The sequence below is a fragment of the Dendropsophus ebraccatus genome, chromosome 1 (genome assembly GCF_027789765.1).
Source record: "Dendropsophus ebraccatus isolate aDenEbr1 chromosome 1, aDenEbr1.pat, whole genome shotgun sequence".
NCBI classification, from domain to species: domain Eukaryota; kingdom Metazoa; phylum Chordata; class Amphibia; order Anura; family Hylidae; genus Dendropsophus; species Dendropsophus ebraccatus.
The window spans coordinates 145,434,541-145,450,190 of NC_091454.1; positions in this window are offsets into that span (position 1 = coordinate 145,434,541).

Below are 15,650 nucleotides of genomic sequence, written 5' to 3' on the forward strand. Positions count from 1 at the left end.
CTGGGTCACTTACACACTGCAGTACATAAGGGGTCAAGCAAAAGGACACAGGAGGCTCTTATCTTCCCTGGGCCCCCTAGCAACCGCCTTCCCTGCCTCTATGGTAGCTACAGAACCTATCATCCCTCCCCCTTCCCTATATCCATGCCCTCCTTGGTTGAACTTGATAGACATGTGTCTTTTTTCAACCGTATTAACTATGTAAAGTATGTTGTAGTGTTAACACCAATCTAGGCGATTTGACTCCATATTATGTTTTTTAACCCCTTCACGTCAGCAATCTGTATATATACGTTCCTATTACACATGCCCCGTGCAGTAGGAATGTGTATATATACGTTCCTGACTTGAGGGGGCTTTGTGATGAGAACGGGATCGCTGCAGGGACAGCGATCCCACTCTTATCTGAGTACAGCACCGGAGATAATGAGAATCAGCTGCGATCCCGCAGCTGACCCCCCATTAACCCCTTAGTGACCGCCGAAACGGCGGTCACTAATGGGCCGGTGCCGCCGCTGTATTTCATCTCCCCCACTGTGAATCCACGGTGGGGGGAGATGAAATAAGTAAAATCAGACCCCAGACCAGCCCCCCTAGTGCCCCAGTCACTAACCCCCCCTCCCGCGGCGGCCATCGGATCCAAGATGGCCGCCGCCATCACTGTGAACAGACTAATGTCTGTTCACAGTGATCAAAAAAGAAAAATGAATGAAAGCCCCATGCTCTCTGCCACCGGAGGTAGCGGAGAGCATGGGGCAGTCATCGGGACCCCCCCTGTGGGGTCCCGGTACAAGCGATCAGCGGTATATACTATATACCGCTGATCGCTTGTGCCATGTGCTCCAGGCACTTTTTATCCCATGTCACCATGAATGATTGGTGACAGGGGATAAAAAGTGATGTCGCCCCCGTCCCCCAGTCACCCCCCCTACCCCTTATACATTACCTGATCCTGGAGCTCCTTCCTCTTCGATGTCCTGGCTTGTTCTGAAGTGCACATGCGCGTCAGAACCAGCCAGCTCTGAAAATTTAAAGTGACAGAGACCAATTTGGTCTCTGTCACTGAACTATGATTACTGTGATAGAAAACATCACAGTAACCATAGTAATACAGTGAAAATGAATGTGTAAAGTTCAAAAAGTGACAAACACACAAAAAAATAAAAAACACACTTTTTATTATAGTAATAATTGCAGTTTACTCCCAAATTACCCCTAACCCCCCCCAAATTACCCGTAACCACCGCACGTTGCCCATAACCACCGCAAGGTTGCCAGTGACCCCCTCCAGATTGCCTGTAATCACCCCAGATTGCCGGTAACCACCCCAAATTACATGTACCCACCCCAGATTACCAATAAGCACTTCAGTCTATCCGTAACAATTCTAGATTGTCTGTAAGCCCCCCAGGTTGCCCGTAACCACCGCAGGTTGGGCATAACCACCCCAGGTTGTCCGTAATCATGCCAGATTACATGTAACCTCCAGATTGCACACAACCACCGCAGGTTGCCTCTGACCACCGCATGTCACCTCTGACCACCGCACCTTGCCTATGACCACCGCAACTTGCCTCTGACCACCCCAAATTGCCAGTGACCCCCTCCAGATTGCCCGTAACCACGCCAGATTACAGGTACCCACCTCAGATTACCTATTAGCACTTCAGTTTATCCGTAACCACAGCAGCTTGCCTGTAACCACCCTAGATTGTCCGTAATCACCCCAGATTGCCTGTAACCACCCCAGATTGTCCGTAACCACCCCAGATTGTCCGCAACCACCCCAGGTTGACCGTAACCACAGCAGGTTGCCTGTAACCACCCTAGATTGTCTGTAACCACAGCAGGTTGCCCGTAACCACCCCAGGTTGCCTCTAATCACTCCAGGTTGCCGTAACCACCCCATGTTGACCGTAACCACCCCAGATTACCCATAACCACCTCAGACTGCCCGTAACCACCTCAGACTGCCCGTAACCACCTCTAGATTACCCGGAACCACCCCAGACTGTCCGTAACTAATTTTTTTATTTTATTTTAGTAACTGCACTATTACTAGCTGCGGTTTTGCTCCTGCTGTGTGCCCATACAGTGGGTTATGGTTATGGTTATGTACAGTGGTAAATTTTTTTCTCCTGTTCCTTGTGAAATTTAGAAATTTCAAAGTAAACCAACATTATATTGGAAAAATTCAAGTTTTTAATTTTTACTGGCCAATTTTGAATACTTTCCTCTAATACCTGTTGGGCCAAAATGCTCATCCTACCCCAAGATGAATTCTTTGAGGGGTGTACTTTCCGAAATGGGGTGACTTTTGGGGGGGTCCTATTCTGTAGACATTACAGGGGCTCTGCAAACGCACCTGGTGCTCAGAAGCTTCTTCAGAAAAATCTGCACAGAAAATGCTAATTGGCGCTCCTTCCCTTCTGAGCCCGGCTGTGTGCCCATACAGTGGTTTATGCCCACATATGGGGAACCTTTTTACTCAGGAGAACCTGGGTTACAAATTTTGGGGTACTTTTTTTCTCTTGTTCCTCGTGAAATTAAGAAATTTCAAACTAAACGAACATATTATTGGAAAAAATTAGTTTTTCATTTTTACTGTCTAATTTTGAATACTTTCCTCTAACACTTGTGGGGTCAAAATGCTCATCCTACCCGAAAATGAATTCTTTGAGGGGTGTACTTTCCTAAATGGGGTGACTTATGGGGTTTTTTCTCTCTGCTGACACTACAGAGGCTCTGCAAATGCAGACTTATGGGTGCTTTTTCTCTCATGTTCCTTTTGAAAATGAGAAACTTTAATCTAAACGTATATATTATTGGAAAATTTAAATTTTTCATTTTTTTACGGCCTAATGGTGAATATTTTCCTGCAGCCCCTGTAGGGTTAAAATGCTCATTATACCCCTAGATTAATTCTTTAAGGTGTCTAGTTTCCAAAATGGGGTCACTTATGGGGGTTTCCAGTATACACACCTCCTAAATCAACTTAAAATAAGAACTGGTCCCTAAAAAAATCAGTTTTGGAAACTTTCACGAAAATGTGGTAATTTGCTGATAAATTTCTAAGCCCCGTAACACCCTAAAAAAGTAAAATATGTTTATGAAATGAAGCCAGAATAAAGAGGACATATCGGTTATGTGACTTAGTAACTAATTTATGTGACACGACTTTCTTTTTTTAGAAGCAGAGAATATCAAAATTCATAAAATGCTATTTTTTTCAATTTTTCATGATATTTTGATGTTTTTCACAAAAAACACCCAAAGTAGTGACCAAATTTTGCCACTAATATAAAGAGCCATATGTGACGAAAAAACAATCTCAGAATCGCTAGCATACGTTAGGCATCAATGAGCTATAAGCGCATAAAGTGAGACAGGTCAGATTTTGAAAAATGAGCCTCGTCTTTTAGGTGCAAATAGGCTTGGTCTTGAAGGGGTTAAAGTACCGGACTTTATCATATCAGTGTTTGTGATTATATTTTAAGCCTGAGGAAATTGCAAGTATGCATAGAAACATGTCGCTTATCTGTATGCTTATTGTCCCTGGCATTTAAAAAAAAAGCTGCTTCAGTATGTGAAACTGTCATTTGCGCCTATAATTTTTAATATATTTATCGAGAAAATCATCCAGGCCTTCCTTTAACTTATTTAATGAATCATAGTCTCACTGCTCTTACAATAAAGAGTCCCCATCAGTGTTGATGGGAAAAGCTTCTTTCCTCTAGACCAGGGGTACTCAACAACTTTTAGTGAGGGGCCACTTACCGAGGGTCTATTGTCAGGTGAAGGTCCGAGCTGAACATCAGTAAGAAACGTGTTTTGTTACTTTTCACAAATGTTGTTTAACTATTTACATACAGAATTGCTGCTTATTAGCGGGAAAACTGGCATTTTTTCTCTCTCACCAGCCCTTTGAAATTAGGTACAAAGGGGGTTACTGCCCTAGTAGTATATAGGCCCCCTGTTGCTCCCCCAGTAGTATTTAGCCTTCCTGTGTGCTCTCCCCCAGTAGTATATAGCCCCCCTGTGAGCTCTCCCCCAGAAGTATATAGGCCCCTGTGCACTCTCAGTAATTACACACAAGGTTTGAGATAAGGGGAATGGGGTAATCTAACAACTTAGGCTGCAGTACCACCCTGCACCACCAGATGTCACCTTATCAAATAAAAACAACCCACACTATACTTTATACAAACGAACACTGGGCTTAGTTCATAAAAAATATATATAATTTTTATTATGTATACATTGGTACCAAATACATATTATATCTCATTCAAGTAAAATTTAAAAAGTTAATTAAAAAACATTACATAAAAAACTGGTGTCAGCAGATATAAATCATCATGGAAGGTGCAGCTATGATAATATCTTTTGTTTTAGCACTCTACCTCAATATGCTGCACAGGGGTATATATATATCTGGGAGCTAAAGAGTCTCCTAATATCCCATATGCTTACATACAAATTACAAGGGATCTAAAATCAGCTACTATTATCCTCTAGTTCTATTGCACTCACCCATGCTGCCAGAACACCAGAAAGAGCCGTCCCTACGTACGTTTCGTTATCTTCCTCAGGGAACTGCCCCCTTCTATTCCCTACCCCCTTATATATGTCTAAGTCCCAATTAACTTACCCGCATTTCCGGGATTGCGGCGCGCCGAGCCGGAAGCGGAGGGCAGGCAACTCACTCCTAGTGCGCATGACCGCAACATTACGTCACGGACATGCGCACATCGGATATTGAGGCCCCCTGGATACGACGCCGGCGTTAGCGACCGCCTCAGCGCGCACGCCCAGAGATGCCGGGTCACATGTTTTAATCCTCCAATAAGAGCATACCATATCTATACCAATGCAGATGTGTGTATAACATTATCAGTAACCCAATCTATATAAGATGACCAGTGCTGGATGATCCTAATGTAGCGGGGATATTACTATCTAACTATAAACATGATTATATAAATAAAATAAGTACATTATAAATCTGCTTATTTTTTAAATAGATATATGTGTATAAAAAGGAATTGTGAATCAATACATCAAAATAAATAAGTGATCATATTATAAAGTGCCAATATGCAAAAATTAGTGAAAATATAAATTATACAAAATAATTCATGTACATTAATACTACAAAATAAATTAAATTAAATTCATATATATCGTGTAATGAAAATCCATCAATATAGTGAAATTATCAATGATCCAAAGTGCTAGTGCGAAAAAATACAAGGTGCATTCATAAATATATTCGTGCAATCATCCTATATCATATCCATATAGAGGGCTAAAAGAACCCCATGATGTGAAACCAAAAAATGTACACAGCACGCATCTAATTATTACATCCTATATCAATATCACTATAATCCCGCCATCTTCCCCATATTCCAACACTGCCATCTCCCCCAATTCCAGGGTATGCTTCAAAACACATCTTGCAAGGTAAAAGTTCACCCTAGCTTGGTCCAAACGATCCTAAAATAGTAAAGAAACCTGAAAGAAATTATGACGATAGAAAGAGGTAAAGAAAAGAAAAAAAGACAGGAATAAAAAGAAAACAGTATAAATATGGATTCAAAGAAATGAAACAAAGCTACAATTCTCATTTAGGCCACTTGGGGCCAAAGTACCTAAAATAGTGATCCACTGACACTCCTTCTGTGCTAAAATCTTCCGTACATTGCCCCCTCTGATTCCAACCTTGACTTTCTCAATGCCTCTTACCATGAAACTCTTGGGGTCACTGCCATGAAAGAGTTTGAAATGTTTAGGTATTGTTTTGAGAGTATCAATCTCATCAATGTTTTTAGCTGCCAGGATCCCCCTTACGTGTTCCCGCACTCTAACTTTTAGCTCCCGTGCAGTAAGCCCCACATATACTTTGCCACAGCCACATGTGGCATACTATACCACATGTGTGCTGCTACAGGATATATAGTCCCGTATTTTATAATCTCTCTCCCCATGAACTGAGGAGAAAGAGTCAGTTCTCAACACATTGGGGCAGGCAACACAGTTGCCACATGTGTAACATCCTGTCCTCACATGAGTTATCCCAAAAGGATTTTCTGGTTTTGCCACATAATGGCTTTTAACCAGAAGATCCTTAAGATTTTTTCCTCTTCTGGCTGTCATGGATGGAGTTTTAGGTAATTTTGTTGCCAGCACTGGGTCTGTTTGTAAGACCGGCCAGTGCCTCTGGAGGATACTCCTCATTGTCTCCCACTTACAGTTATATGTTGAGACAAATCTCACAGTATTGTTATTTTTCTTTTCCCTCATGTTATCACCCGTCTGTAATATATCTTCTCTCCTAGTTTTTTCCGCCCTTCTAAAGCCCCTCTCTATCACCCTATTGCTGTAGCCCCTATCTCTGAAGGGACCTTTAAGGTCCTCCGCCTGGGCCACAAATCTGGTCTCAGAGGAGCATATCCGCCTCATACGGAGAAACTGACCTGTAGGTACAGCTCTGATGGTGGCCGGAGTATGCGCAGAGGTGGCGTGCAGCAGAGAGTTGGTCGCTGTTGCTTTCCGAAATACATCTGTCTCCAGAATTCCATCGCTGCCACATTCAATTTGGATGTCAAGAAACTATCTTTTTAGGATCACTTTTATAACTCAGTTTAATATTGACATCATTCAAGTTTAACTCTTCCATGAAGCCTTTTAAAAGGGACTCCGACCCCTGCCAAACAAACAGAACATCATCAATATACCGCAGCCAGCACTGCACACGGGGTGCAGCCTGGGCGCCCCCACACCGGAAAACCCCCCTCTCCCAAAAACCAAGGAAGAGGTTGGCGTATGAGGGCGCACAGGCCGCCCCCATGGCAGTACCCCGCGACTGCAAGTAAAAACTATCTTTCAAAACGAAAAAATTATGTGTCAAAATAAATTGTAACAGTTCTAATATCAGTCGGCAGGTGTCGGAGTCCCAGTGGCTTGCATCAAGGAAGAACTTTACGGCTTGTAAACCATCATCATGGCGGATACAGGTGTACAAGGACTATGTCCGCCGCCACCAAAAGCATGTCTGGATCCACAAAGATCCCATCAATCCTCGCCAGTGCGTCCGAGGTGTCCCTAATATAAGAAGGTAATGTACTTACTAAAGGTTTTAAGTAGAACTCAATAAACTTACATACCGAGTCACATAGCCCATCTATCCCGGACACTATCGGACGGCCCGGCGGGTTGATGGGATCTTTGTGGATCTTGGGGAGAAGATAAAATGTCGGTATCTGGGGATACTCTTTCATTAGTCCATCATAGACTTTTTTCGGGATAATTCCCTCCTCTACTGCTCGTTCTAAAATTTTCTGCAGTTCTAGGGTAAAGGGTATTACAGGGTTAGATGGTAATTTCTCATATGTATTTTTGTCCCTCAATTGCTTAAAGGCCTCCCGTTCATACTTCTTAGTGGGCCATACCACAACATTCCCCCCCTTATCCGCTGCCTTAAAGACGACATCATCGAATTCCCGCAGATCTTTTATTGCCATACGTTGATTTTTTGTGAGGTTATCCCGTTATAGTTGAGGAAACCTCTTAGTTCTTTTTCCACTAACTTTGTAAAAATCTCAATCTGTGGGCATAACGAAAAGGGGGGGAATGTCCTGGAGCGGGGTACCACATTTGGAGGGAACCTACCTGATCCCTGCCCATCCTGTTCCTGTAAAAGTTCCTCCCCAGTAGTATATAACCCCCTGTGCGCTCTTTCCCTGTAGTATATAGCCCCTCTGTGCACTCTCCCCCAGTATATAGCCCCCTGTGTGCTCTCCCCCAGTAGTATATAGCCCCCCGGTGCGCTCTCCCCCTGTAGTATATAGCCCTGTGCGCTCTCCCCCTCCCATATAGCCCTCTTGTTCATGTCGCCTTGACAAAAAAAAAAACAACTCACCTAGCACCTCGCTCCTTCGCTGTGCCTGTCTTCTTTTCCTCTCCTGTCCTGGGACGTTACTGTCCCGCAGGATCTGGACGGTTGTCGAGTCTGGCCAGTTGAGGACCCCTGCTCTAGACCTAGAGGATGCCCCCTTGCTTTTGGGAGTGTTTTGCCCACACACAGTGTCCAGTAGCTGCAACATTGGAGACATTTTTTCAGCTCCAAAACATAAAAATTCTAGATTTATGTTTGAGTGAAAGCATTAAAGGAGAGATATTCTAAATGTGAATTATTAACTCATTTATGCGGCATGACTATGTTTCTAACAGAATTAAAAAAAAATGCTAAATTTACCACTAACAAAGTACAATACAGGGCCGTTTCTTGCACCGGGCGGGCCGAGCGACGGCACGGGGCGCGGACAGTTAGGGGGCGCTGGTGGCACCCCCGGGACCTCACACAGCCTTGGTTGGATAGCGCACCAGCGCCCCCACACCCAGACCATCACCCGGGCGCCTGGCAGCCCCCCCACCCTAGTCTGCCGCGCTCATGTGAGCGCTCAAGACTTGCCCCGGCCGCCTCTCCGCATCACCTCCTGCACGTGTTCATCCAATCAGCGCAGGGCAGAGCGGGAGCGTGGGGCCGCTGCGGCCGGCTGTGGTGCACGCGTTGATTGGATGCGTGCACCGCAGCGGCTCCACGCACCTGCCCTGCTCTGATTGGAGGAACACGTCGATATGTCGGGCGGGCAGTATGTGATGCGCCACTACTATCACTGCAGTACTCACCTCGCAGACGCAGGTGAGAGGTGAGAAGGCAGCCAGTGGGGAAGTGTGTGTGTGTGTCGGGGGGGAGGGGGATAATGTATGGAGATGGAGGAGGGGGGGGGGGGTCAGGGGGCATAATGTATGGAGGAGGAGGAGGGGGAGGGGGGGGGGTCAGGGGGGGATAATGTATGGAGGAGGAGGAGGGGGGTCAGGGGGGGATAATGTATGGAGGAGGAGGAGGGGGGGTCAGGGGGGATAATGTATGGAGGAGGAGGAGGGGGGGTCAGGGGGGGATAATGTATGGAGGAGGGGGTCAGGGGGGGATAATGTGTGGAGGAGGGGGTCAGGGGGGGATAATGTGTGGAGGAGGGGGGATAGTGTGTGGAGGAGGGGGGGATAGTGTGTGGAGGAGGGGGGTCAGGGGGGATAATGTGTGGGGGGATGGGGTACAGATGGGGTAGTGTGTGTGTGTGTGTAGGGGATCAAGTGGGGTAGTGTATTTGGGGATGGCGGTCAGGTTAATTGCAGGCAGGAGGGGAACTTTATTACTATGGTGGGTCCAGCAGGAGGCATTATTTCTATATAGGAGGCACAGCAGAGGAGGCATTATTACTATTTGGAAGGCACACTGAGGGCATTATTACTATATGGGGGCACAGCAGAGGACATTATTACTATTTGGAAGGCACAGCAGGGGGTCCTATATACAGGGGACAAACCACATAGCTACTAGCCTTACTGCACATGACACAAAAAAGTGGATGTTGTAAAAGTGCGGAGCCTAAGATGTTTGTCTGGCAGGTCCAGAAGAGACGAATTGTAGCTTCAAGAAATCATCATGGAGGTCTGAGCCGGATGAAGAGGAAAAGGAAAGTGACGCCTCAGATCAAAGAAGACGTCACCTGTGAGTTACTGTATGACTTTAGAAAGGTTGGGTAACTATGACATAAAACACGCACTGCTTTTTCTAGCAACAACCCAAATAAATCACTTGTGGGGGGGGGGGGGGGGGGCGCTTTTATGAAGATTCGCCCTGTAGTCAAAATTACCTAGAAACTGCCCTGGTACAATATGACACTAAAAAACAAATATATGCCACAAAAATCTCTAAATCGCATGGATAAGTTAAGGCATCACATAGTTATTGCCACATGTAGTAAGAGAATAAAAAAAAAATTAGGGGACCAAGCCAAACAAGTTGAGTACTTAAGGGGTTAAAGGATGACAGGGCAGTGCTAAAAGATACACTTGGTGTAGCATTTATTCTCATTTAGGCTCATAGGTGTTGTATGTGCATGTTCCCATTTGCAGTTTGGCACTGGCCCCAGCCAGCTGGAAAGTATCCACTCCTGTAGCTTGGCAGGAAGTATAGCTGCATCAAAAAGCCTGTGGATTTAACAAATGCCTCTTCATGAATTACTTTTGAGGGTGTTTTTTCTTGTGGCAATTTTCACAAAAGCATTGCTTAAAGGGATACTACAACATCAGGCAAAAAAAAAAAAATAATAAAACATTCTGCAGAAGCAGATAGCAATGCTTACTTGTCTTCCTCAACTTTGAATCTACCAAAATTCCATTTATTTTGGGGTTGGTAGTTTGGTATTTCTTAATTGTACTTGTTGAGCAGTACTACAATTCACAGAATGCACTGCTTTCCTTCAGCTGTTCATCACAGTCCTCCCACACAGCTTACTCCTCTCCCTCACCACTCCTGCCTGTTCCCCGCCCAAAGCTTTAGCAGAGCATCTCCATTCACTGCAGACTATTCCACAATCCGTAAGGTTGCAGCACCTGCTGCATCATTTAGCACCAGGCAGCATGCTGTAATCACAACTCTCCCTAAATGCCCCAGTAAACATATATGTGTGTATTTGACAGAGATGGTGATGACAGCTGGAGGGGCTGGTCAGAGATAGTAACATCACTGTGAGGGCAGAAACAAGATCCAGCTAGGCCTCCTGTGACATCAGAAGGTAATGTGTTGTCTATGGTGAGAAAGGGAAAAGCCGGGAAACTGGAGACAATAGTCATTTTGTAGTTCTTCTATTTTCTGCCAGGGGTGAATCACGCATAAGCACACTTAATGCTATTAGTGATTACACTATATTGGAGAGTTATGGGTCTTGAGGTGATAGTTTTATTCTCACACTTTTTTAATACTGCATTTTGCTGTGAAGTCACGATGAGTGTTAATGTGCCTTTAGACTAGAAATGCAAAGTCTGGTTAAGTTTCTCGTAGTTCTCTGAGCCAAAGCTTACACGTAGATCCAGCAGGAAGGAGACATATAAATAATTTCTTTATATTTATTCCCTTGATACCACTCATGGCTTTGGCTTAAAAGATGCTTATTGAGGTCACAAAAACACAGCCTTATGTTGTTTAAAGTGTACCTTTCATTTTTTTTTAAAGGGAACCTGTCTCTCCCCGTGCCGGGGTGACAGGCTCCCGACCCCCCGTTAGAGCCCCAGCGCTCCGTCATTCTCTATGAGCGTTGGACTCATCTCTCAGCTCTGCCGGGCTGCAGCGGCTGAGATCTCCATCACCCGACCACCTCCAGAAGCGGGACCCGGCGGGATTAGGTGAGTATAGGGGGCTCTAATGGGTGGTCGGGAGCCTGTCACCCCAGCACGGGGGGTGACAGGTTCCCTTTAAATCTACATGATTTTGGTACATTATCCCTTCAGGGTGGGGGGAAAGGTGAATGTGTCATCAAAACCAATCAATAGTGATCAAAACACCTTTGTACAATCTGCCTTTATACATTTTTTATGGAACAAGAAACGTCCCAGGATTGTGTATACCAAACTTGTACTACCCAAGTACACGCGAGGTATATACAGTTGCCCCTTCTGAGGTACAATTTAGCAGCTTTCCTGAGACATGCCAAGGACTGGCATTATAACGTAAGGCATTTTACTAACCTACCTTTGGAAAAAGCTTTGGTGCAGGGCCGTAGCCTTGGAGCCCTTCTCTATAAATAGAGTTGCCGACCCATGTTAACCCCTTAAGGACAGAGCCTGAAATGGCCTTAAGGACCGGAGCAAATTTTATGAATTTGACCAGTGTCACTTTATTCATTAATAACTTCGGGATGCTTTTACCTATCCGGCTGATTCTGAGATTGTTTTCTCGTGACATATTGTACTTCACATTTCTTGTAAATTGGAGTCGATACTTATAACGAATCTTTATGAAAAAACCCAAAATAGCGTGAAAAATTGTGAAAAAATGCATTTTTCCAACTTTAAAACTTTTCTGCTTATACAGAAAATGGTTATACCACATAAATTATATATTAAATAGCATTAGCAACATGTCTACTTTATGTTGGCGGCATTTATTAAACTATATTTCATTTTTTTTAGACAATAGGAAGCTTAAAACATTAGCAGCAAATTTCCAAATTTTCAGTAAAATTTCAAAATCAGATATTTTTAGGGAACTGTTCAGGTTTAAAGTGTATTTGAGGGGACTGTGTGTTAGAAAGCCTCACGAAGCACCCCATTTCAGAAACTGCACCCCCTAAACTCTGCAAAAGCACATCCAGAAAGTTTTTTAACCCTTTAGGGGAGTCACAGAAATAAAAGCTAAGTGTGTAAGAAATTTGAAAATTTTAATTTTCTGTGCAGAGATTTTATTGTAATCCAATATTTTTCATAATTATAAACCTATTACCAGAGAAATGCACCCCAATATTGATTGCCCCATTTCTGCAGTTTATAGAAATACCCCATATGTGGCCCTATTGCGCTATTTGACGCAACCACAAGCCTCAGATATAAGGGAGCGCCTAGTGAATTTCAATGGCTCCGTTATTTTTGGTCATTTTTGACTGTACCACTTCAGGTTGGCAGAGGCTCTGGGGTGCCAAAACCTAAAAAACACCCCTAAAGGGACACCATTTAGAAAACTACACCCCTCAAGGAATGTAACAAGGGGTGCGGTGAGCATCTGGACCCCACAGGTGCTTCACAGATTTTCCAAACAATATGGCTTGAAAAAAGACTAAAGTATTTTTTACACTAAAATGTTGTTCTAGCCTTCAATTTTTCATTTTCACAAAGGGATAAAAGGAAAAAAAAAAACACAAAACATGTAGCACAGTTTCTCCCGAGTACGGAAATACCCCACATGTGGACATAAAGTGCCAAGCGGGCGCAGGACGAGCCTCCAAAGGGAAGGAGCGCCAATTGGCTTTTGGAAGCTGGATTTCACTGGAATGGATTTCAAGGGCCATGTCGCATTTACAGAGCCCTCGTGCTGCCAAGACACTGGAAACCCCCCACAAGTGACCCCATTCTGGAAACTACACCCCTCAAGGAATCTAACAAGGGGTGCAGTGAGCATATGGACCCCACTGGTGACGGGCACAAATGTGGAAAAATGTGACGTGAAAGTGAAAATTTTCATTTTTTCACTTTCATGGCACAAATGTGCCCGTCATCCAGGGGTCCATATCCTCACTGCACCCCTTGTTAGATTCCTTGAGGGGTGTAGTTTCCAGAATGGGGTCACTTGTGGGGGGTTTACAGTGTTTTGGCAGCACAAGGGCTCTGTAAATGCGACATGGCGTTCATCATCCATTCTAGCCAAATCCAACCTCTAAAATCCAAATGGCGCTCCTTCCCTTCGGAGGCTTGCCCTGCACCCACATGGCGCTTTATGTCCACATGTGGGGTATTTACGGACTCGGGGGAAATTGCTCTACACATTTTGTGTGTTTTTTTCTCTTTTAACCCCTTGTGAAAATGATAAATTCAAGGCTAGACCAACATTATAGTGTAAAAAATTTAATATTTCATTTTCACGCCACATTGTTCCACATTTGTGCCCGTCACCAGTGGGGTCCATATGCTGACTACACCCCTTGTTACATTCCTTGAGGGGTGTAGTTTCCATAATAGGGTCACTTGTGGGGGGTTTAACTGTCTTGGCAACACAGGGGCCTTTTGAATGCAACATGGCCCCTCGAAATCCATTCCATCCAAATCCAGCCTTCAAAAACCAAATGGCGCTTCTTCCCTTCGGAGGCTTACCCTGCACCCGCATGGCGCTTTATGTCCACATGTGGGGTATTTCCGTACTCAGGGGAAATTGCTCTACACATTGTGTTTTTTTTTATCTTTTAACCCCTTGTGAAAATGAAAAAATCAAGACAAGATCAATGATTTAGAGTAAAAATTTTTAAAAAATTACACTAAATGTTGGTCTAGCCTTGATTTTTTTCCATTTCCACAAGGGGTTAAAAAAGAAAATGAACACAAAACGTGTAGGGTAGTTTCCCCTGAGTACGAAAATACCCCACATGTGGACATAATTTGCCATATGGGCACAGGGCAAGTCACCAAAAGGACAGAGCGCCATTTAGAGGCTGGAATGGGGGATGGAGGCCATGTCGCAATTACAAAGCTCCTGTGCTGCCAGAACAGTAGAAACCCCCGACAAGTGACCCCATTCTGGAAACTACACCCCATAAGGAATCTAACAAGGGGTGCAGTGAGCATATGGACCCCACTAGTGATGGGCACATGTGTAGGACATGTGCCGTGAAAATAAAAAATACCATTTTTTTTCATTTTCACGTCCCAAATGTGGCCGTCACCAGGAGGCCATATCCCCACTGCCCCCCTTGTTAGATTCCTTATGGGGTGTAGTTTCCAGAATGGGGTCACTTGTGGGGGGTTTCTACTGTCCTGGCCGCACAGAGGCTTTGTAATTGCATCATGGCATCCTCTAATGGGAATGGCGGCCATACCTACTTAGCTGGGGAAAAGGGACAATTCTAATTTATTTGGGGGTATTAGGCCAATTATTAGTTTATAAGGTTGGAAATGACAGGTGTCCATCAAACTCAATCTGTGTTGATCCAGAGGAAGGCAAAAACCCCTCGTGAGGCAGACGACAGTAGCCTCATCACAGGGGAAAAATTCCTTCCCGACTCCATAATGGCGATCAGAATAATCCCTGGATCAACGTGACCCCTGAAATAGGAATAAGGGACAGAATTTAGATAATGTAGAACCCCAATGACGTGTAGTGCGCCTTGGAGCGATCCAGTATGCAGAGGCCGGGGTGATCAGGACAGGTCGCACACTGGAAAATGGTGTCCTTCCTGATCCCCCTGTTACCCCACACTCTGCACTTCTTCTGGGGTCTCCTGTTCTCCAGTGTGGGGGACGTCACCTGGAAAATGTTGTCCTGGTGCGATACGGGGTCCTTCATATCCAGAAGCGCTGGGTCCGCTCCATGGCTGCTAAATATTAGGGCGCTATTACTACTTCTGATATGTTCGGATCGTGCCGCAAGCTACAGTAACTCGGGCAGCGAGGGACCGGAAGAGGGGGTGCTGGTATAAAGGTTATCCCCGTACGGGTGGTGGTGACCTTTATCCAGCAGTGGGAAGATCAGTTCCCGGACGATCTCCCCACTAACTCCGAGGATGGGGGGGGGAAGGGGGCATCTGGGGGCTGCATTCGAGTGTCCCTTCCTTCATACACTCTAAGGGTACGTGCACACTGCGGAATCGCGAAGGATAACCCTTTGTGCATTCCGCAGTTGGCACCCGCCGGCGGACTGATGCAGGCGCACGTCTCCGTCCGTGTCGTAGACTCCATTCTATGCACGGGCGGATTCCGCTCTGCGTCCAACGTGTTGATGGAATGACGGATAATGGAATCCGCCCATGCATAGGATAGAGTCTATGACACAGGCGGAGACGCGCCCCTGCATCAGTCCGCCGGCGGGTGCCAGCTGCGGAATGCACGAAGGGTTATCCTTCGCCATTCCGCAGTGTGCACGTACCCTAAATCTGTAAGTGTACCCTGAGGTACTCTCACAGAGTTTGTAGAATTTCACGCCATACCGTCATCTCTTATTGGGACGGTACTGGCGGAAAAGACGTGTCTGGGGGGCAGCGTACGCTACGCTACTCCCAGACACGTCACTGGATGATGAGGAGGATGAGGATGAATGGAGG